Genomic DNA, 23165 nt, shown 5'->3' with positions numbered 1-23165 from the left:
CAAAGCCCAAAGCAGGGTATTGTTTCAGCCAAACACACTGTGCAGTTTTGTGCAAAGAGGCCATATGGTTCCCACACACACATTTTATTTTGGTGTAAATTGAGAGGGGGATGTGGTTTGTTGTTAAAACATGAGCTGCTAGAATTGACACCCTGGATGTGCAGGAAGTCAGCTGTGCTTACTCATCAGTGATGAGAAATGCACTCTGAATATGCCCAGAGGCACATTTCTTTATCATTACATTTCATATTCCAGGTTCAGTCCTGGGTTAAAACAAATTCTAGGGCAATTCCACAGAGCCATGAAAAGAAACTCAGGGTGGGGTGGTGGTTGCGATCCTGATTAATCCTCCATGTTAGAATAGTTATAGAATAGGTGAAATCACATCCTTGATAGGCACAACTAAGCGCTTCAAAAACTTGAAAGCTTTCTAATGTCAAAGCTTCTTCATTAGCCACTGATGTTCACGGCCCACATAAATCTGATCTGGTTATGTTGTCTTCACACTGAAGACTAGCTGCTTGGATGTTTTGCTCTAACAACACACACAAATACTCATTCTGGGAAACTAATTGAAAGCTATGGCAGATAAACAACCCTGACATTTCCAGTGGAGACACCAGCTACTCTGTTGCAAGCCTGGAGTAACTGCACACATTTCATTTGCATTACTCTGGACTGATCTGCAGGATAGATCAGGGTGGAATACCTTCGTCATCTTGACACTGTAATCAGTCCACTGGCTACCTTTTCTCTGTCCTGCCAGGAATTTGGAAATGTTGCCAAGTGATGGAGATTATTCGGGGAGAAACAGGGATGTGATTTAAAATGCAGCTCATTATCTGATTGTTTGTAGCTGCAGGTTTTTTAATTAAAGCGGTGGCTGAGATTTGATAAGACGAGAGGGGCGGTGTTTGGGGCAGGGTTTTTTTTTAAGTGCCTTGGCATCTTACACCTGTCTATCTCTCATCTAAAGGTACAGAATCCATTCTTGGAGCTGACAGCCAGTCCCAGCAGATTTCAAATACTGTCAGATAAGTAATAAATACATTACAGATTAGAGAACCTCTTGGCAACCCGTTGCCAAATGGATATAGTTGGGCTGGGTGGGTTTGGGTAAGAAATGATTATACTGGGACTCGGTGAACAGGTAAATATGTGATAAGAGAAAAGGAGAATAAAGATAGAGGAAGATGCTATGAGGATGGCTCAGGTGAAGATAATTTCTACAAAAGAGACTTGCTGAGTCTCAACATGACTGAAAGTTCTGTCTGTCTTTATATTTATATCCTACCCTTTCTCACACTTGATCCCTAAAGCCTTCTTTTTAATCCCAGAAATCTGGTGGCCCAGTTGAGATGAAGACAGGGTCCTCTGCACATGGTCAAGAGACACTTTCCCATTATGCACATCTTCCACAAGCTGAGTCCTGAAAAGAGGTTCTGGGGCTTTCTCTTTATGGAGCCCCTTCCAATCTTAAGGAGGTTCCTTGAGGAAAAAAGGTGGGATAGAAATGTAATAAATAAATAAATAAATAAATAAATCTCTTATCCCCCTCAGCACCTGGATTTTTCTTTTTTTTAAGGGGTCTGGGGCTCAAACCCAGAGGGCCCTAACTCAACAAAACCCCTCCCTATCCCTACACTCCCTCCTCACTCCACCAGTGGCTATCCTGCAAAAATACTGGAAACAGGTTCCAGGGCCCATGGTGGAGGCAGTCGTTTAGACCCTGGACAATGATTTTACGGCCATGTGTATCGTTTCAGCACTGCAGCACATCACTAACATTTCCCTTCCGCCCCTCTCCTCCAACTGCCATTCCATGCTTGCCGCATGTGTGTGCGCGCGTGTGCATGCAGTTTTGCCTTTTAATTCCACTGAACTCATAGCATTGTCATCATGACCCATATGACATGGAGTTTGTTTCAGGCAGGCGTTTTTCCAGCCCTTTCTGGAGAGGCGGGGGACCAGGGGCCTTCTGCATGCAAAGCAGGGGCTCTGCCACAGCCCGTCCCCTCATCACCTGCTGCTCTCTAGATGGTACTTTGAGGCCCAAGGGCTGCAGAGGCCTGAGCTTTGCCCCCCAGGGCCAGCCCTAGCGGCACCGCAGTCCGGGGCTCAGCCAGCCCTGCGCTTCTTCTCCATCATTCCTTCTCGAGAAGGGAACGAGCTGTCTGCTCCGCTCTTGAAGTTGCCTCCTTCTTCTCCTTCTCCTGGAGCCTTGACTTCTGTTTGCTACTGGCGGGTGCAGCTGCGAAGGGGAGGCGTGTGCTGCCTGCGAAGAGAGGCTCCCTCCGTGCCTGTGGTCAGTCGTGAAACATTTTCTCTTTTTATCCGCAGATTACTAAGCAACTGCACCGCGCAAAGGCGCGTTGCCGGATTTGCCTGCCTGCTTTTGCCTTTACGCACCCCCCTTCCATTTAGCCTTCCAAAGGAGCAACCCCTGCAACATCCAGGAACTCTAGAATGAGGTAAGCCTGCTTCCTTTTGTCTCTGATGTAGTTGAAATAGTGTGTGTGTGTGTGTGTGAGAGAGAGAGAGAGAGAGAGAGACCGAGAGAGAGCAGTAGGAGATTAAAGTAGGACTCTTCCCTTCTCCCCTCAGTTTCATAGGAGGTTTGGGGTACTTCTGGCTCAGACCTTCCAGCTTTTTTTTGCTGTCTGTCGCTTTTCTCCAATCCTGGTGTGTTGATGATTATTACTCCCTTCCTTTCCCTTTTCTTTTTTTATGTTTTATTTTGGGGGACATTCTGCGAAAAGAGCACACACACAAAAAGTAAAATAAAGTTGCATCAGTATTTTGGCAGGCAGGGGGGAAAAAGAAGTGGCTCTGGGCAGTCCCTTGAACTTTTTCATTCAGTCTGGCAGCAAGAAGGGAGCAGAGAGAGAGAGAGAGAGAGAGAGAGACTTTGCAGGAGTTAAAAAAGCAGCAAGGGGATGTGTCTCGCCCCTGAAGTATTCTAGCTATTTGTGTCATCTCTCAGACCTCGGCAAAAAGGAGAATAACCCTTCCGTCTTTCCCTTTGAAATGTCAGCAGCATGTGTCCTAGAAGGGAGCTCAGGCTTCTAATGTTGGGTACCAGGAGGGGTTTCGCTTGTGTAGTCAAGCTGACCAGGAAGGAGGGTGCTCAGAGATGCTAAGAGCCCCTCTCCACTCTCTTCCCTGCAGTGACACTCAACATTTGAGGTCCCTGGGAGATAAGGAGTTAATGACTCATCCCCCCACCCCAGCTCCTGGATTCATCTGTAAAAAATAAAAAAGTGAAGAAAGGTCTGATCATCTGCTGAGCAGAGAAGCTGCCTTTGATCTGGGGATGTTCCTCCTCTCTCTTTCTGTGTGTGTCTCTCTCTTTTTATTTAACCCTTCTGCTCTTTCCTGCTAGCTCCTGGCTGAATTTTAAGGAACCACATGCTTTGCTTGGGAAGAGACATCAGGAACCCAGGCAGACACAGTGCAACATCTTAGCGACTGAATACACTTAATGTGCTTGAAGTTGTTTGGGCATGGTGGAAAGGAGACTTAATTGGAGCCAGGCTCAACCCCCACAGAAAGTTTTTGTTTTCTTTTGCAATGCTAAAGAAGAGAATCATACCTTTGAGCATGTACAGAGTGGACAACCACTGCCAGCCACCACAGACCAAATGTTGGGGGGTGGGGTGGGGTAGGTTTTGAGGAGCGAGCATGTAAATTGCAGGCGGGTTCACACACCCGCACCTGTTGTGGTTAGTGAGACCGTGATGATGTGAGCATCATCAGGTTTTTCATATTTCCAGAGGAATCTAAATCAAGTCCATGATAGTCACTAGACTAGTGTGAATTCAACTCCAATATGAACTGCAGAGTGAGTTCTTCAAATGGGTTGTAGCCAGCCAATGTTTTAACTGTGCAATCCTGTTTGCTCAGAAGTCAGTCCCACTATGTTCAATGGGTAAATATGCATCAGACTGCAGCCTGAATTACACTTTCATTCACACAATTGGGGCAGTGAGAATATGGATTGTTTCCCATGCTTCTGTAGGCAAGTGGTTTCCCACAACCCTTTTCAAAGCTGTGTTCTGCTGCATTCTGGGTGACATAATAGCACTGTCTTCCTGCAACCCTTAATAACAGGGGTCAGAATGGTCATATCAGTACCTTTGAAACTATTGTTGTTGTTGTTGTTGTTGTTGTTGTTATTATTATTACTATTATTGTTATTTTTGGACAAGCAGAGAAATCCTACTTTCTTAAGAGTCTTTCTGCACACGTACTGTTAACGTGTAAACAAAAGAGCAGTGATAGTAAGTGAAGCGGGTGGGCGGGTGTTTAACTTGATCTTGTGAATGGCCCTTTGGTTGTGTCCGTACCAGCCTCTGCTGCCAGGAAGTAGGGAAAAAGGGTTGCTTTGCATCTCAAGAAATGAAGATGATATGATGTAGAAGGACAGGATGCCAACCACACCACTCCAGAGGTTACACAGACAGCAGGACGGTGTTTCTAATGGCGATTATAGAAGGGTTCAGCATGGGCCTGAAGACTGGCAGAGTCTCATGGGCCACTTATGCCAGGGGTGAGGAACCTGCAGTCCTCCAGATGTTCCTGAACTACAACTCCCTTTTTTCCTGACCATTGGCTCTGCTGGCTGGGGCAGATGGGAGTTGGAATTTGGCAACATCTGGAGGACTACAGGACCCCCACCCCTGACTATGCTCTTAGTGGCTCATAAGCCTGCATAAAATCACCAGTGTGAGTACTACCAAAGAAACATCTCCCCTCTCCCTGATTTGTTCTGGCAGCACACACCTGACTTACATCTATACCATTCTTAATTTCCAAAAGGGAAGGTGCCAAGGCCATAAGCTGCCTTGAAGTAGCTTCTTCCATAAAAGTTGGAGCCTCTGACAGACCTACTATCTAATTCCAGATGTCTGTAGTTTGATTGCAGATATTTGGTGAGGGGGGCAGATATACTCTGTACATGCTCAAGGGTGCTGTATACATGATCTGGGGTCAAACCCTGGCATTGGTAAGATGATGCTGGCTTAAACCCTCTATTCTTGACGCCATGAAATTCTGTGGGTTGGAAAGCACCGTTCTGGGTTGGATCTGGGGATGTTAGGCAAACGTGTATGTTCTAATTTCAAGAAGACCGCTTCTTCCAGGCACAGTCACGGAGGCGTGTATTTGCAGGTGCGTGCGCAGTGCAAGTGCCACCTCCTTCTGGGTCCGTCTCTCTGGGCCTGGTAGCAATGGGGTGGCAAAAGTGGGCAGGTAGCTTGCTGGTGCTGCACTGCCTCTGACTACCTCACAGGATCATTGTGAGGACAGAAGGGGAAAGGAGCATGTACACTGCCCAGAGCATTCTGGAGGATGGGCCAGAGAAAAACGTTCATCATCCCGACCATGGGAACCAGTTCTGCCTTTGCTCGTGCCGCTGTGCAACAGAGAGCCTGCCCCCTCGTGCATTCTTGGCGTTGCGTACTTCCTCCTTCCCCCCATGACGAGGGAAATCGGCCCAGCAACCGTAAGGCGGGAGTCCCTTTAAGTGACTTTCCATTTGCTTCTTGTGGGCAGCGGAGAAGTGCGGTTTCACAGATTTCTTTCGCATTGTGTGCAACAGAGCAAGTTTTTCTTTTTTCAGAAAAGTAAGACGACGAAAGATGGAATGTCTTGCCCAGCTACTGTTGTAATAGCTGGGAAGCCTCTTTCCTGGCTTCCCCCTCAGTTGGAGGGGAAAGAGGGAGGCATTTAGGGGTACACGGGGGTCCTTATTAGCAACCTTGACCCCTGTGCTTTACGGAGGCATGTTGGTGAGCTAATGCTGTGATCCAAAGGCTCTGAAATCAGTTCATAGGCAGACAGTTTGGGTCTCAAATATATCAAGAAGCAAAGCCCTGGAGGAGGAAAAGGTGAGAGCAACAGGAGCGAAGGGTCTCCTTTTATTCTGCCTTGGTGTGTGTCCCGCACTCCAGCATGGCAGAATTCAGTTTTTAATAATAATAATAATAATAATAATAATAATAATAATAATAAACTTTGCGTTTACAATTCTCCCTCTGCTTTTAGTGCCCTGTTTGGCAGTGTGGTTTAGCGGTTAGAGTGTCTGGCTAGGAAAGGGGAGACTTGAGCTCAGATCCCTGCTTGGCCACAGAGCTCCCTGGATTACCTTGAGCTGGTTGTTATCTCTCAGCCTGACCTACCTCACAGGATTCTTGTGAGGATAAATGGGGAAAGGACCGTTGATGCTGCCTGGAGTGTTCTGAAGAATGGGCGGGATTAAAAAAATATTCACCCTCATCCAACACACACACGCTACCTGCCCAGAAGAAAAGTGGCAGAAAGCTGCTTAGAGCTGAAGGCGTGCCCTCTGGCCTCCCCCCTGCCCTCCGGAGAACTGCAGTGGCCTTGTGGTTTCTTTTTAAAAGACAGAGATGTGCTTTTGCCCCTGGTGTATCAGGCGCGCTTCTGCGGTGTTGTGTTTCACCAGTAGCGGCATGCAGCACCCAAGGTTTGGGACTTGCTGGCGAGAGAAAACTTCCCACCAGCTGGAATGTGTCATAAATTACTCGAGGGTGGACCAAAATTAATTTTCATTTTATTTTCATAATGTCTGCCGTTTGGAAAACTGAGCAAGCCGCTCGGCCGAGGCAGTGCGCGAGTCTGCGGGAAGGGTTCTGTTTCCTCAATTAACTTGGATTTGCCTTCCTCCCCCTGACAAACGGAAGGCGGCCTGTTGCAGCCTCTGGATTTGTGAAACTTTCTCCAAGTGCCAGCTCTGCTTAGATGGGGGGACGGGACTTTGGAGTGTTAGCTGAAGAAATCGGAGTCATTGGCTGTCTGCTTAACTCTTTAGAGGCTCAGCTGTTTCCAGGGCACTTCCAGGGCAGTTGGGCTACCTTAGAGGGTCAATTTTTAAAGGCGTTTGCAGAGGATACTTGGGACTTAATTTGGCCGGGGTCAGGCCTGATCGAGCAAAAGATTACTGTTGTTTTTATTAATTAAGTTATTTCAGAAGTTATATGCCACCTTTCAGGAAAAAGCCCTGTTGAGGCAGATTACATAAACACACACACACACACACACAACATAAAATAAGGCTTCAAATATACATAGAAACAATCCAAGAACAAAAATAAAAAAATCAATAACTACCAGAAGTTCAAACAATATATAACCCAGCTCACAGTTTTAGGACTTGTTTGAAAATGAATAAATCTGGGACCATACATACATCCCTGGGGAGTAGGTTTTGGAGGATGCTTGGGCATCCACCATCAACAGGCCCTTCCCCTCCATGAGGTCACCTTCTTACCGCTGTTGTCACCAGCCGCTACCGCTACACTTCCTCCTCTTTCTCATCCTTGCCACCAATTGCTTGCTCGACAGGCAGAGAGTTGGTGATCAAGTAGGGGGTGGCATCTGCTGCTCCTCCTACTCACATAAGAAGAGCCATGCTGGATCAGACCAAGGCCCAGCATTCTCCCCATCACCATTCTCTGGGCCAAAGCGAGAGGCAGGTGAACAAGCAGGTTGCAATAGTGAAGAGGAGTGACTCCACGCAGCTCCTCGCAATGGCCCTCTGCTGGGGAGTGGGCCTTCAGCAGATGCCCGACCATGCCTATGCTTTGATGCCAGCCCTGCTTTGGAGGGAGTTCCAGAAACATGGGGCCACCACCAAAAAGGCCTTACCACAGTCAGTCTAATAGATTTTATTTATTTATTTATTTACAATATTTATACACCGCACCACGTCTAGACAGATTCCACAGCAGTGAACAATAAAAGATATAAAAAACAATGAATCGCCACGTTAAAAGTATTACTATTTTTTTTAAAAAAAGAAACAGAATTCTGATAAAACTGTGGCCAGTCAGTCAAGGAAGGCTTCCTGAAATAAATATTTTTTTCAGGAGGTGCCAGAAATAGCACAACGTTGGCGCCTGCCTGACCTCCAAAGGCAGGGAGTTCCATAAGAAGGGGGCCACCACACTTAAGGCTTTTCTCCGGGTGGACTCCAATCAAGCCGTAGGTCCATTTGGAACCACCAGGAGCATGCCCTCTGAGGACCTAAGGGATTGTGTACCTGCAAACATGGCCTCTGAGTCTAATCTTAAGGCCCAGCCAGGTTTGAATGGATGCAAGCAGTACTTCAAACAACCTGATCCCAAATTGTTTGGGGTGTGAAAGGTCAGCATCAGCACTATAAATTGGACCCCATAATGCTAGTGTAACTGGTGCAGTGTAGGGGTCATATGCAAGGCTTGCCTTTTCTGGAAGTCTGCAGCTGGTAAAAGGTAAAACCAGACACTGCTGATGCCACTTGTGTCTCTGTGGATAGTATTCCGGCCAAGAAAACCCCCAAGTTGCAATTTGGTGGTTCACAGGCAGTGCAACCCCATCCAGAACTGGTTGCAAACCTCTATCCAGACCACATCCAAATCACAGTACCTCTATCTCATCTGGATTGAGCTTCAGCTTGCCCTCGTCTAGCCTACGCGTCCAGATACCAATGCAAGAGTGCCACAGCCTCACTGGCATAAACAGATGGAAATGAAAAGTACAGCGGAATCTCTTATTGATTGCACTTTCTCCCTTGCGTCCCCAACATGGTACCCGTGGGCCCAACTGTGGCCCCTGGTCACCTCCCTTGGCGCCCACCAGGCCTCCTGTACCTTCTGCTTTTCTTACTTTTTGTTTTAGGCTGTTTTTTATTTATGAGATTTTTTAGTTGGGGGGGGATCCCTAAACTGGTAGGCTGACTTGCTGCAAGCAAAGCACCACCCTCCAGTGCTGTCTTTTATTTCCAGGAATGCCCTGGGCCCCACATGTGTGGCTAACTCAAAACACTGGGTGGCTGCAGCCCAGGGCTTTGTTTTGAAGCATGCAAGAAAAAGATAATTTGGGGGATTGATAGGAAGGGTTCGGTGGTGGGAGTAGAGGGAGTGATGGGAAGGAAGGGGGCCGTGTGTGTTACATGCGTCTGAGAGTGTGCTTCTCTGAGCATCACCAGTTTGCCTTTTGTGAAACTGGTATTTGTTGTGTATTTGTGCAGGTCTGTGTGTGATCTAAGAGTTGGGGCTCAGATCCGCCTCTCCTTGTTCTCAGTTTCTTGGTCAAGCTCCTCCTCTCTGAGCCTCAGTGGTTTGCCTTCGGTAAAATGGGTATTAGAGCAGGAAATGGTTTCATGTTTTGGAACTCTGACCCAACTTCTGCCTTGTAGTTAGCTTCTTGGGCAAGTTACTTTTCTATTAGTCTCACTAGTTTGCTGTCTGGGAAATTGGCGATTTGTGACCGGCACGACAGTGGGAAGTTTGTGAATGGGAAAGCCCTCTGCCATGGCATTTTGAGAGAGTGCCCACAGCACTCTCTCAAAATTCCAAATGGGCCCAATGTCCCAAAAAGTTTGGGGACCCTGTTAGCCCAAACCTCTGGATGCCTCCTCCCGATTGTTTCACATAGATGTTAAACATAGGGGACAAGATGAATGGCCGTTCCCCAATGGCCATGAGGTGGAACAGAGGTCCTGCAACACTACCTGCTGGATTTGTCCCTCTAGAAAGGACTGGAGCCACCGTAATACCATACCTCCCATATCAGTCCCACCCCAACAAGTGTGTTCTTCCACATTTGGGGGCGGTGAGGAACCAGAGAGCTAACATAGTAGAAAAGATCTGGGCTGGAATATTTTTGCCTGATCTGCTAGTTTTCTTCTGGCAGGGATTTTTGTTTTTTGTTTTTTTAATCTGGAAAAGCATTCAAAAATGGGGTCCCACACTGATGGTCTGAAATGGTTCAGAATCCCCCCTTCAGGATTCATCTGCTTCATTGAGCTGCCTCTGGAATACAGATTAGTCCTGATTTCTGGAACCTACTCTCAGATTGATGGCTCAGCCCTAGAATATATAGGAAAGAATTAAAAGGAGTCCCTCTGAGCCTATGCAGAATGGTTTTTGCACAACAGTGAGTGCACAACAGCGTATCCAAGACTGGGATACAGGACTCCCAAATCTGAACCTCAGTACCTCTCATTTTCAAAATGAAGTGCTGAAGATGCTAGGTAGAGGCAGAGGAGTCCAGGAACACAAACGAAAGTCCCTCTTGACACAAGATGTAATTCATCTATGGAATTCACTGTCACCAGATGTGGAGGCAGCCAGTGGCTTTGATGGTTTTCAAAGGTGATTAGACCATTTAATGGAGGCAATTAGTCATGATACCTATAGAACAGTGGTGTAGTGGAACCAGGGCTCCCAGGGACGCAGCGCTGGCATCTTTTTATTAGCAGGGATGGTGATGTCATCTGCCACCCCCTCAGACTACCCTGTTCCCTCTGAGCTTAGCTGCAATCTTCACAGTAGCTGCGGGGGAGGGGGGAATGAATCTTCCCTGCAACAATAGTGTTCCCTGTTGTAAAGCAAAGTATTTTTGGTCAGCTTGGTCTGGAATGGGCAATTTGGACCCATTTGTTTTACAAAAGACCTGGTGCAGGTGAAGATGAGAAATGGTTGAAGTGGGTTGTTGGTATGGATCAACCCAGTTGCCTGAATGTTTGAACTCTGCTTGGGGGCGTGGCTGCGGGGATTATCATGAGGAGCACCTGCGCTTCCAAATTTACCACTTTGCCAGTGCTACAGAAGCATGATATCCCTGCATACTGGAAGAGTATGGGGGGAAGAGTTGCTGGTAGGGGGCAAGCAATAGTGTTAGAGGGCTCTTGACATGGTCCCAGGGGTATTGCTAGGCATTGTGCAATGGGGCCCTGGTCCCAGACCTCTTCCACAGTGTCCTAGAAAGTTTTTTCTCAGCTTAATTCCCACGCCGGGGACAATTTTCAAGGGGGACATGCTGTAACACCCATGGCAATTAAGTTTAGGAAAAGCTTTTTCCATTGGTTTGGGATGAACTAGGGTAAGGTGCAAACTAACTGAAGAATTTATTTTATTTGAGATAGTTTTACATGAGAAATTAATTGGCTGGCTTTGCCTCCAGTGAAATTTGAACCAATCCTCGCCATTGTTTCTCAGTTTGTCTGTATAGATTAGCAGATGCAGATGTGTGTCCCGCGGGCCTGGGGCCTGGACCTTTGCGGGCCTTGCAACACTCCTGCTTGGCAGCCGGCTTGTCAGCTTCTCAGAGGTATCTGATCAGCCACTTTTGGAAAGAGGATGCCTCTGGGCAAGATGATCCTTTGGTTTGATCCCACGGAGCTCGTCTTGTATCCTCTGGTATTTGAAGAAGAGTGATTTGCTGTTGCAAAGTTCTGTTCTCAAAAAGAGCAAAGGCACTGGTCTTGAATCCAGACCCATTCTAGCAAAGCCAATAATTAAAAGACTCCACCCCCACCCCTCCTGGCTTGTGCAGAAAGGAAAACATATGAAACCAAGCCTGATGTTAGAGAGTTTTGCTAGACAAAGCTGTTGAACCCGCTGTTTCTACTTTGGAATTCGTTGCAGAATTAAGACCGGAGCTCTACATGTAGTTATTTTCCTTTCCTGCCTTTTCATACTTTCTGCAACATAACCTCTAGGTGGCACTGTGGTATAGCAGACTAATGCAATTACACTGGTGGGGACTAGCACTTTGTTTCGCTTTGGGAAAAATACTGGATTTTTCCTGTGCCATCCCCCTACCAAAAGTGCTCTTAAAAAACAAGTGAAACTGGATGGTGACAACAATGTTTAAAGCACCTGTAAGCAACTGTGAGTGAGGAATGACAAGTGCAAAATAAAAGTCCCATCTAGAAACTCTCTAAAATTTGCATCTTCATTTGACTCTCTTTCTGTAATGCATCTTACAAGTGAAACTGTTAACCAGTCTTCTGTTAGTATGTTGGTCACAGTGCTGAATCAGAAACCAGTCATTTTTCTTTGTGACACTCTGTTGTTTCTCATCTTCATTGAAATTTTACAGCTCTCCTCTTGTAAAGCTCATCTTGCTCACCTTTGTTCATTTGTAGCGAAGCAAAGTTCTTGACAGGAGCTCTGGCTGGTTGGATCCACCTTCCCACCCAGTGCAAAGTATATCATGTACTGTGCTCATGCATGCCCAGCTCAGGGGCAAGATTCATCTGTTCCAGTTGATTGCTTCTGCCTACCAGCTGTGTAGGGTTAACTGCTGCTCCTATTTGTAAGAGTGATGGAATATTTACCTTGCAGTGTGGCTGGCTGAGGTATGTTTAAATTTCTATCAAGTGTCCCAAAAGAGCAGATAAAATATCTCTAGCATAGCAGAGAGGGCAGGGCTGGTTTCTAAGTTGCATGCAGGGTTGTGTGCCAAGTGAGAAGTTTGGCCACCTTCCAAAGGGTATGGTGCTAACTATGTGGGAATCAAGACCCCAAATTCGACTCTTTAATCCAGTTAACAGTTGGAAGTACACTCCTGGACCTGCTTTCCAAAAGAGCGCTGGTATGCTTGCAGTGATGAATTCTCCTTTGCACTCTGCAGAATGAGCATTTTGTTTTCAAACCTTCAGCATGATGGGAATCAAGTATATTATCAAGAGGCACAGAAGCCCTTCAACATTTCACAGATGTGAGGAGGGACATGCATGTAACGCCAAGCATCAATTTATGAGCCCCACGCCCTAGGACCCTATAGGGAGGGGCCATAGCTTAGTGTGGTAGAGCCCCTGCTTTGCATGCAGAAGGCCTCAGGTTCGATTCCTGGCTTCTCCAGGTAGGGCAAGGAAAGAATCCTGCCTGAAACCCTCAAGAGCCGCTGCCAGTCAGTGTCGACAGTACTGGGCTAGATGGACCAAGGGCCTCACTCGGTAAAAGGCGGCTTCCTGTGTTCCTATGTTCCTAACCTGGGAAGTGACCTTCTACTGACTCAGACTCTTGGTCCATCTAGCCCAGGCTTGTTGGAGCAGATTGGCAGCAAGGGCTCTCCAGGATTTTGGGCAGGATGTTTCCTGCCCTACCTGGAGATGCTGCCAGGGATCGAACCCGGGACCTTCTGCATGCAAAGCAGGGGCTCCACCACTGAGCTCATCCCTTCCCCCGATGACAGACCATTGTGCTTCAGTGCCAACTGTCTGCAGTGTAATTCCCCTATCCTGCAAGAGCCCTCTTCTCCACTGATTATTTATTTATTCATTCATTCATTTCTATACTGCCCAATAGCCGAAGCTCTCTGGGCAGTTCACAAAAATTAAAACCAAAAAGTGCACAGTAAAACAATATAAAATATAAAAACATTAAAATGTTTTTATAAAACATCATAGTATAACCATTGTTGTTGTTGTTGTTGTTCAGTCGTTCAGTCGTGTCCGAGTCTTCGTGACCCCATGGACCATAGCACGCCAGGCCTTCCTGTCCTGCGCTCTCTCCCGGAGCGTGCTCAAGTTGGTATAACCATACAACCAGAATAAAACCAAGATAAAACCTAGCAGCAATGCAGAGATTTAAAATACAGATTTAAAACAGCAGAGCTAAAAGTCTAGAAAGCTAAAATGCTAAAATGCCTGGGAGAATAAAAAGGTCTTCACTTGGTGCCAGAAGGAACACAATGTAGGTGCCAGTCAAACCTCACAAGGGAGCTCCTTCCACAGCTGGGGTGCCACAGCAGAAAAAGCCCTCCTCCTAGTAGCCACCCATCTCATTTCCTTTGGCAGGGGCTCATGGAGAAGGACTGCTGAGGATGATCTTAAGGTCCGGGCAGGCACATATGGGAGGAGGCAATCCTTTCAGATAACCTGGCCCCAAGCCGTTAAAGGCTTTGAATGTTAATACCAGCACTTTGAATCAGGACCGGAAAGGGACCAGCATCCAGTGCAGCTAGAAAAGTACTGGCATAATATGAGCTCGTTTGAAAGCATCCACTGTCTGAAGGGCTGCCTTCAGCGGTCCAAGCCCGCTTTAAAGATCAAGGACCCGAAGAAGGGAGAGCAGCAGGGGCCTTGAAGTGGGCCATCCACACCTGGCACCTGGACAGCAGACCAAGCGGATCAGGTCACCTGATCAGTGATGACTTGAGATGTGTGCGTTCCCCATCGGGTCCTTGTCTTCCCTGTTATGGTGAGATGTACTGTATTTCTATTTCAATGATAGTAATTATTTCTCAGCATGCATCTGTGCACATATAATATGCATAGGCAAATATTATTCAAGTCTCTGTCCTTTTTGCTCCTCTTATTTGATGATGCATTTCCTTTCTTTGGGGGGTGCATAAATGGGCACACTAACACTAACTAAAAGGAATTCACACAAAAGGCAAAAATAGGGGCAGAAACTGAGAAATGTAGAGTGTCCTTAGGACATAAGGACAGCTGGAGAATAAGAGTGAGGGCAGGGGTGTTGAACCTCAGGCCAAATTCGGCCTGCCTCAGGTCCCAATCCATCCCTCTCTGGTTTCCCAGATAGCCATGTACCCTTATTTGTTTGATTTGTAGCCAGCCTTTCTAGCAAAAAACACTCAAGGTGGTTTCCTGGGCTTTGCACAGTATTTTCCACATTTTAAAAGGCTGAAATGCTTCTCCTAAGGCTTCATTAGTGGCTGGCTGAGGCATGCTGAGAATTAAATGACTTTTTTCTAAACATGCATAGGATTGTAGGACTTTTTCTGTCCTAGCATGCATAGGATTTTAGCTTTAAGCTAAAATACGCTGGTAGTTTTGGTATTTCAGATAATTTTGACACTGTCCCCTTTTGCCTTTGGCCCCACCTGCCAGTGAAATGTGGCCCGAAGAGCTTCTCTGAAATTGAATTTGGCCCTAGGTTAGGGGCCCCCCACCAGTGCAGTGACCAGATTTGCTATCTCTGCTGGCTAACATAATTATCCAGCATTGACTGGGTCATATCTTCTTGCCCTTTGGTCTAGCACAGTGAGTGGAATGGCTGCTTCTTTGGCTGTGCCAATGGGGCAGCTGCCCCACTTTCGCTTCAAAAGGAAAAATTTGCAGAAAGGGTCCAGATGGAACACATCTTTCCAGGTCCTCTATCATTTTGGAGATGCAAGTTACATGAATGGGAAGTGAAAGCAAGAAGGGTGGGGGAAAGAAAGGTTCTTTGTGCTTTTCTCTCTCAAACAAGACCTAAGAGACACCCAATAAAAGTCTGCAGAGTGCAAAAAACAGGCCATGCACTCAAATAAACAACCGCCTCCTTCATCCTGTCATGAACTTAATATACAAGATTCTTTTGTTTGGGGCTGCTAAGCTGACTGCTGTGTGTTTTTAATTGTATGAAAATGGTTTTATGTAAATGGTCTTTATATTATGTTTTATTTTGTATTTTTAAGGTTTTAATCTTTTGAAAACCGTGCAGAGAGCTTTAGCTATTGGGCGGTATACAAAACAGATAAGGTAATGTCCCCAATAACAGCTCAAAACAAACACTCACGGTGCAAGAGACCTAAAAGAACTGCACTAGACCAATACCATACTTTTATACAGTGTTTATAAATCAAGCACTTGATGCTTTAGGGAGGGGCCATAGCTCAGTGTGACAGAGCACGTGCTTTGCAGGCAGAAGGTCCCAGGTTCGATCTCCGGCTTCTCCAGGTGGGGCCAGGAAAGACTCCTGCCTGAAACCCTGGAGGGCCGCTGCCAGTCAGTGTCGATAAGACCGGGCTAGATGGGCCAGTGGCCTGGCTCGGGATAAGGCAGGCTCCTTTGTTCCTGTGATGCTACACGAACAATCGTGCCAATTCATTTTATACAATGTTTATAAATAAAGCACTTGATGGTACATAAACAATCATACCAATGTCATAACAACCGTATCAGGGTAGGGAAGCCCGGTATATTCCCGTTGCATAGTTTTCATCAGGAACTGCTACACCCAATTCTAAAGGTACATAACACACACTAATAACAAACTCTAATAACTGATATTATTGCAAGTTTGTTTCACTTCCCGAATAGATACATTTTTCAGCGGTGTACTGGTCAATAAGGCAAAATAGCCAATTATGTTTATAGGTTGATGGTGAAATAGTTCTTCTAGAAAAAAACTCCAATGCTGCCTTGAAAGTAGAAATTCTGGTTTTCTCTTCCCAAAATGTGCTAGTAGGGGTGAGCGGATCACTTACCCGGTTCTGGTCCGGGGCATCCGCTGGGGGGGGGATGCAATCCATCCATCCCCCCCCCCCAGAATCCTCCCCGGCTGGCCGCAGCCAGACTTCCAGCCGCTGCTGCCACGCTGCGGACTCAAATGGCGGCCGCTACGCCAGCCGCCATTTGCATCCATGCCTTAGGCCGTGATAGGCTACGTAAGTATTTACATAGCCTATTACGGCAAAGAGCAGGGGCGCAAATGGCGCCCATTACTCCATTTGCGCCCCTGCTCTTTGCCATGATAGGCTACATAAATACTTACTTAGCCTATCACGGCCTAAGGCACGGATGCAAATGATGGCCGCTATGACGGCCGCCATTTGCGGCCCCAGCAGCCCGGCAGTGGCTGGAAGACAACCCAGAGCCGCCGTTGCCGCCAGGTCAGCGCCATTCCGGGGGGGATTTGGGGGGGCGGGGGGAGTCCATTCTGCCACGGACTCTGGGGGCCCGGGTTCTAAAGAATCCGGCCTCACTGGAGTCCGTGGCAGAATTCTCCAACATCCTATGTGTTATTACTCCAGAAGCAAGTCACCAAATAAAAGATAAAGGCCACCACGGCAGTCTACGACTGATATGGTTGTTACGACTTTGGTATGATTGTGTGCCATCAGGTGTTTTATTTATAAACAGTGTATAAAATTATCTCACAGGTCTGGTGCGGTTTTGGCCACCCGGCAGAGGGAGGGGTAGCTCCTACCTTATGTGATACCTCCCCTCCGCTACTCTTCCGAAGGCCCATGAGACACAGCCCTCCTTTCTGGATCTCTCCCCAGTTATGCCCCTCTTTGGCTCCAGGCCTGCTTGAGGAAGGCAGTCTGCTCTCCAGCTCTACCATGCTTTGTTTGACTTGGCCAGATCTACACCTTGTGTCATATCATTATGATCCCATCATGGTAACGCTATATAAGAACATCGGAAGCTGCCTTATCCTGAGTCAGGCCATTGGCCCATCTGGCCCAGTGTTATCGACACTGACTGGCAGCGGCTCTCCAGGGTTTCAGGCAGGGGTCTTTCCTAGCACCACCTGGAGAAGCCAGGGATCGAACCTGGGGACTTCTGCATGTGCATTTATACCTCGTAGGACTAGGGATGTACAAAACTCATTTACCTTTGCTCCGTCCCTCCCCGTGGAATCCTCGACAGGGGGGAGAGGCGATCCGGTCCTCCCCCCCCCGGAATCCTCGATGGCCAGCTCCGTTCCACAGCCAGGCCGCAGAGCAGCCAGCCAGGGCCATATGCGGCCGGATTTCCGGCCGCGGATGTCCCGGTGCGGACGCAAATGGCGGCTGCTGTAGCGGCCGCCATTTGCATCCAGCCAGACAACCGTGATAGGCTACGTAAGAATTTACGTAGCCTATCACAGCTAACCTCAAAACAACAACAACAATGCAGCGTACGCAAATGGCGGCGGCTACGGTGGCCGCCATTTGCGTTCCCGATTTTTTGTCGATTTATCTTACGTAAATATTTGCGTAAGATAAAACGGTGAAAAAAAGGGGAACGCAAATAGCGTAGTGGACACTATTTGGGTTCCTTTATTTTTCGCCATTCTAGCCTACGTAGATATTTACCAACAGAAACAGAAACCCAGGCCTGCAAGCCAGATCTGGCCTCAGCTCCAAATCAGCTCTCCAGGTTTCCTAAATGATCATGCCCCCTTCTCCTGGCCTCACCCCCTTTCCCGCAACCGCCAATCACTTGGTCGTTCCCCAGCTTTTGTGCATCCACCCTCCCCCGATTCTAAAAGGCTGGAATGCCTTTCCAAAGGCTGAGTTACTGGCAGGAAGAACTTGGAGCTACGGTGTCCTGGTATTTTTGGTGTCTTTGGCCCCAGCTCTTTTGCCTTTGGCCCCGCCCACCACTGGGATGCAGCCCCCAAGGGCTTCCCTGAAATGGAAGCTGGCCCTGGGGCTGACAGAGGCTCAACACACCTGGTCTAGCCAGATCCATCCATGTCCCATGCTTGCATTCCAGGGGAGGCCGAGAGGGCTTGGGCTCCCAGAACTTTTGTGATGGCCCTTCTTAGCTGCTGCTTTTAGAATGCCTGGGGGAGCTCAGTTCTCAAATGGGTGTTCTCAGATTTCCCCATCATTCCATCAGTGCTTTAGCCTTGCCCCACCCCCTGCAAGCTGGATGCTCCTCGGCGCACTGTGCTTTCATGGGCCTGTGCAAGATGCTCAGCGGAGATGGCTGTGTGGTCCCTTGGCCATAGCACAGATGGTCCAGCAGAAGCCTGAGTGGAAAACCTCTCCGATGAGCTGCATGCCGTACAATTCTTCATTATCTCTTTCCTCTTGCTAATCACTATAGTTTGAGTCAGTTGCTGATGAGTCACGTTGCAATCCGGGGGTTTGGCATTTTTAATGATGCTCCCTGGAGCTTTACGCCCACCTCCCTTAATAGTAACTTCCTGGGAAATCTGATACAGATTTTGCATCTTTGTTATCGTGAGCGAAACAAAGGGATCCTCTTGTGTGGAGTGAAAAAAAGAACACGCGCATGTCATGCACACCCTTCTTGCTCCAGTTTCCTCTTGGACTGAAGAACTGCTTCAGTGTTCATGAGCAGCTAGAATTTATTCTCACCTCCCCCACCACTCCACCTCCCCGCCGCCACTTTTGGCTCTGCAGCACGGGAGGCTTTCTGGAAACCTTTTGCAAGATATTCTGCTTAGCCTTCAAATTTCCCTTCTTGAACTCGACAGGTATTGGACGAATGAGACCATTACCATGCCATCTGGAATGTCACCCATGAAAATGGGCACGTGCCCATTTTCTGGACAAAGATGACTCAACCCTAATTCCACATTGCTGAAGGCAATACCTAGTGCCTGCCATATCATGTATTCTGTCCTCCAATTTTGAAGACCGGCATTTTAAATCCTGTTAAGGGCCTTTTCAGTGGCTGCTCCCAGGCTGTGGAACGCCTTCCCAAGGGACGCTAGGTTCACTCCTTCTCTCTTGTCCTTCCACTAGCAGGCAAAGACCACTTCATTCAAGAGGGCCTTTGAACCGTAAGTGGGTCTGTTGGGTTGGGTGCTGGTTTTTTTTTTAGTTCTGTAATTATTATGCTTTTATTATATTTTTATGTATTTTATTGTTTTAATCAATTTTAATTATGCCTGTAAGCTGCACTGATTGCCATTTTTTGGCTGAAAGGCAGGGTACATATCAAATCAATAAATATTAGTACAGTGTTTCGGAAGCAATCATGTTAGGTAAAAAGAGAGCTTCAGCTATTGGGCGGTATAGAAATGTAATAAATAAATAAATGACCCACATTTAGTACTTTACATTGAAATTAAAAGTCTGAAGAGTTAGGATGAGATTCTGACCCCCTGCCCGCACAAATATCCTAGCTGATATGATCTCTGTTTGTTTTCTCCAGTTTGATAGAATATTGTATCATTAAAGGATTTTAATTTTGTTTTTTAAAAAGTGGCTCAGAGCAACGATCAAATGTCCCTTTGAAATGAGCATTTTCTTCCAGCTGCTCTTTCGGAATGACAGATTTATGTCTTATTATCCACTCCCTCCATTGCAAATGGCGTCCTCCTTTCCCCTCTCCCTGAGTGTCAACAATCATTTAATTGCTGGCCTGTCAACCTGTCGTATTTAATGAGCAGCTTCTGACTCATGCGCAGGTTTAGAAGTGGGCTTCGGTGACATATTGCCATGTATTGCTCTGGGGCTCTTGGGAAAATTCCTCCAAGGATGATGGCGTGGGGGGGGGCACATTTACACATCTCCAGAAAAAGAGGAAATACATCATCAAGAAAGAGGACAGAGATTTGAATAACAGTTGCATCTGTTAATGTGCCTGTATAGATTCACATTTAGAAATAATTACTATAATTTTAAAAGAAATACTGTGCATCACAACATTGTGGGGAAGACTGGGACCAGGTGACCAGTGTACCTGCCTGGTCAGTCTGCTCTCCAAGTGCTGATCACTGTGGAAGGGCAACTTTAAGGGCCCCTGTTGCTCTCCTTCCTTTGGGCTCTTTGCCTTTAAACTGGGCTTGGGTGTTCAAACGGAAGACGGTCCTCTGACAGCTTTTCAAATGGAGGGCCGTCCTCTGCAAAGTAGGACACATGGCCACCCTAATGAGGGACTATAAGGGGTATCAAAGTACTTGACTCACCTGTGCAGTGGTGAAAGCGGGTGAAGGACCTTCTGTTATCAGGACAAGGACCACGCCCAGACCCATCCTTTCCCTTGACCCTGGTTTGGTTGGCTCAGTCCGGACCAATTCACATTTATGCTCAAATACTTCCTCCCCTCTCCTCGAAATCCTCCTTTTTTTGTTTTTTCTTTTTAAAAGCAAAAAAGCCTTGAACTGAACTTCAAAGTTGGGTTTTCAGAGAGAGACTTGCATACCTTTTTAAAAATAGCTTCCACGTATTGCCAAATGCTAAATGAATTGCAGGGGGATAAGGGTGGGGGACGGGGGGGAGAGGAAGATGAGTTTCTCCACATGGTGTTTTAATGCAACTGTTCTGGAACTGGGGGCGTGGCACAGCCTCTCTCTGAAATCCTGAAGGTTGGAGAAAGTTGATTTTTAACTCCCTCGTCCCACAGTTGAATCAAGTTCTCTAAGGGCGCACTCCTATGCGTGTGTATTCAGAAAAACAGCCTACAGCTCCCAGTGTTCCCCAGCCATCATGGCTAGTTGGGGAATGTTGGGATTTGTAGGACTTTTTTCCTGTCTAAAATGCATAGGATTACACCCTATATGCACTGACTTATCATGGAATGTTGTTGTTGTTAATAAGGTACATTGCAATTTACAAAGTGCAAGGGGGCAGGTCTCTGCCCCAAGGAGCTTAAAATCTATCCTTCAACATAGAGGAGACAACAAGGGAAGGAGAGGGAAATGGTGGCAAGGTAAACAGCGAAGGTAATGAGTTATTTCAGTTACACATACTTAAGCTTAGTTATAAAACAAAATGGAAACGATGGGGACATGCCAAAAGCTTCTCCAAAAGATGAGTTTGAGGATGAATTTGAAATGAGCAAGAGAGTTGGCATCACACAAATGCTTTGGGGAGGGGGTAGTCCCAAGCAGAAGGGGGCAAGAATGGAGAAGGGGTGGAATCATGTGATGGAGCAAAAGACCTTCACACAGCGCAGGATGGTGGAGCTCGAAGAGCAAGGGTTGGTGGGCAGAAGGGAACAAAACACCCATCCTCTTCACCAAGGCAAGATCCCTCAATACATAAACATCCTCCTATAGATTAAACCCAAGAGAAAGAGAGATGCCCAGATGCTTGGGACATCATGGCCCAAGCCCCACATTAATTCAAGGACACCACTGCTTGATTACAGATGCTGATTACTGATCCCCACATGATTATTCATTCATTCATTATATTTCTATACCGCCCCAAGACGAAGGTCTCTGGGTGGTTTAGAAAAATTAAAAACCATTAAAATTCATTATATAAAATATAAAGACTATTCACATAATGACATAAAACAAATAACACACGCAACAACAACATATATCCAGAACAATTTAAAACAATCAGCCAGAGACAATCAAGAGACTCATCATACGCTGCCAAATGCCTGAGAGAAGAGGGCAGTTTTAACCTGGTGCCAAAAAGATGACAATGTTGGCGCCAGGTGGGCCTTGCCAGGGAGATTATTCCATAAATGGGGAGCCACCACTGAAAAGGCCCTCTCCCTTGTTCACTGAATTCATTTGTTCAATGAATGAATGAATGAATGAATGAACGAACGTTGGGACGCCTCCACATGGACCCGGGCCCTCTGCAGCAATTAGAGTGGATGTGTGTCCTCTGTTACAGAGGACAGCCCTCTATTTGGAGGGCTGCCAGAAGACCATCCTGTCTTGAAGGGCTGCCCTGTCCAATTCTTGTTTAGAGATCTAGAACCACAAGAATGGTTGCCCATTAACAGCACCTGTGCAGCAGGCGGAATAGGCAGGTACACAGGTCACCTGGTCACGGTCTTTGCCACTACGTTGAGATGTAATGTATTTCTATTTTGATGAGAATAATAAATTCTACATTTGCATCTAGACATATAAATTAGCATATGCATAGTTTATGCAAATCAGCATCCTGTTTTTTTGGTGATATATATTTCCTCCTTTTGGATGATTCATAAGTTCCTCGCAGCAACTAGGTTTCGAGTGAGTACAGTGACTTTTAGACTGCCACTTTTCAATCCATCAGAAGTGCTTAATGCACAGGCCTTGCAGCTTCTGGGCATGGATCTTCTTCTGGATCAAGACAGAGACATACCAAAAGGCACTGCAAAAATCTCCACATCTAGCATAGTAGCACAGGGAGCTGCCTTATAACGTGTCAGACCATTGGTCCATCTAGAGCAGCATTCTTGACACTGACTGGCAGTGAGGCTCTCTCCAGGGTGTCAGGGAGGATTCTTTCCTTCCCGTACCTGGAGGGGCCGGGGATCGAACCTGGTACCTTCTCCATGCAAAGTAGGTGCTGTGCCACTGAGCTAGAGCCCTCCCCCATGGTTATGAACCATGCACACTGTGCCATTGCCCTCTTTGCATGTGTGGGTGTGGGGGGAATTAATCCCTCCAGCCAAGTGACCCACAGCATCACTGCTGACTAGGGATGACAAAGGAATCTGTTTGGGGGAGTAGAGCTCGATGAGCTTTTGTCAGCTCAGCCCCCCGAACTCCGTTCTGTTACTGTATTCCGCCAGCTGGCCCGACTTGGTGCACAAGTCAGGCCAGCTGGTGGATTTTTTGTATTTTATTTGTGCAAATAGCCATTTGCACAAAATGTGGCTGTAAATAGCGCAATTTGTGTGAAATTGCATTTGTCAGTGGTGTATTTTGCACAAATTGCAACTTTACTATCAATAGCCATATTTTTGTGCAAATGGCTATTTGCACAAATAAAAAACAAAAAATCCACCAGCTGGCCTGACTTGTGAGAAAAAAAAGGAAAAAAAAACAACCCCGAAAAGTTCCCAGATTTCGGGAACTAACCCACAGCTCAGCTCGCAAGTGCAAGCCAAGTCAGTAGTATTGCAGGGATCTGTTGGGCCCCAAAAGGGCCAGATTTCCCTGCGACAGACATCCCTACTGTTGATACCAGCAGTCCATTGTTTCGGTGTTTCACATGTG

The 23165-nt window shown here is 46.9% G+C and overlaps 1 long non-coding RNA gene across 1 annotated transcript in view; it reads left to right on the top strand.

Moving 5' to 3' along the window:
* Nucleotides 1-23165, top strand: part of LOC146338793 (uncharacterized) — a 414064-nt gene that overhangs the window by 319299 nt on the left and 71600 nt on the right. The window contains exon 3 of the long non-coding RNA XR_014784711.1: nucleotides 2341-2471. This is a non-coding gene — a long non-coding RNA (uncharacterized LOC146338793). The remainder of the gene's footprint in view (nucleotides 1-2340; nucleotides 2472-23165) is intronic.

Source organism: Heloderma suspectum, chromosome 8 (genome assembly GCF_057233095.1).
Source record: "Heloderma suspectum isolate Gila_16-S chromosome 8, 16-S_ref, whole genome shotgun sequence".
Classification (NCBI taxonomy): domain Eukaryota; kingdom Metazoa; phylum Chordata; class Lepidosauria; order Squamata; family Helodermatidae; genus Heloderma; species Heloderma suspectum.
This window is presented reverse-complemented; position numbering and strand designations above follow the sequence as displayed.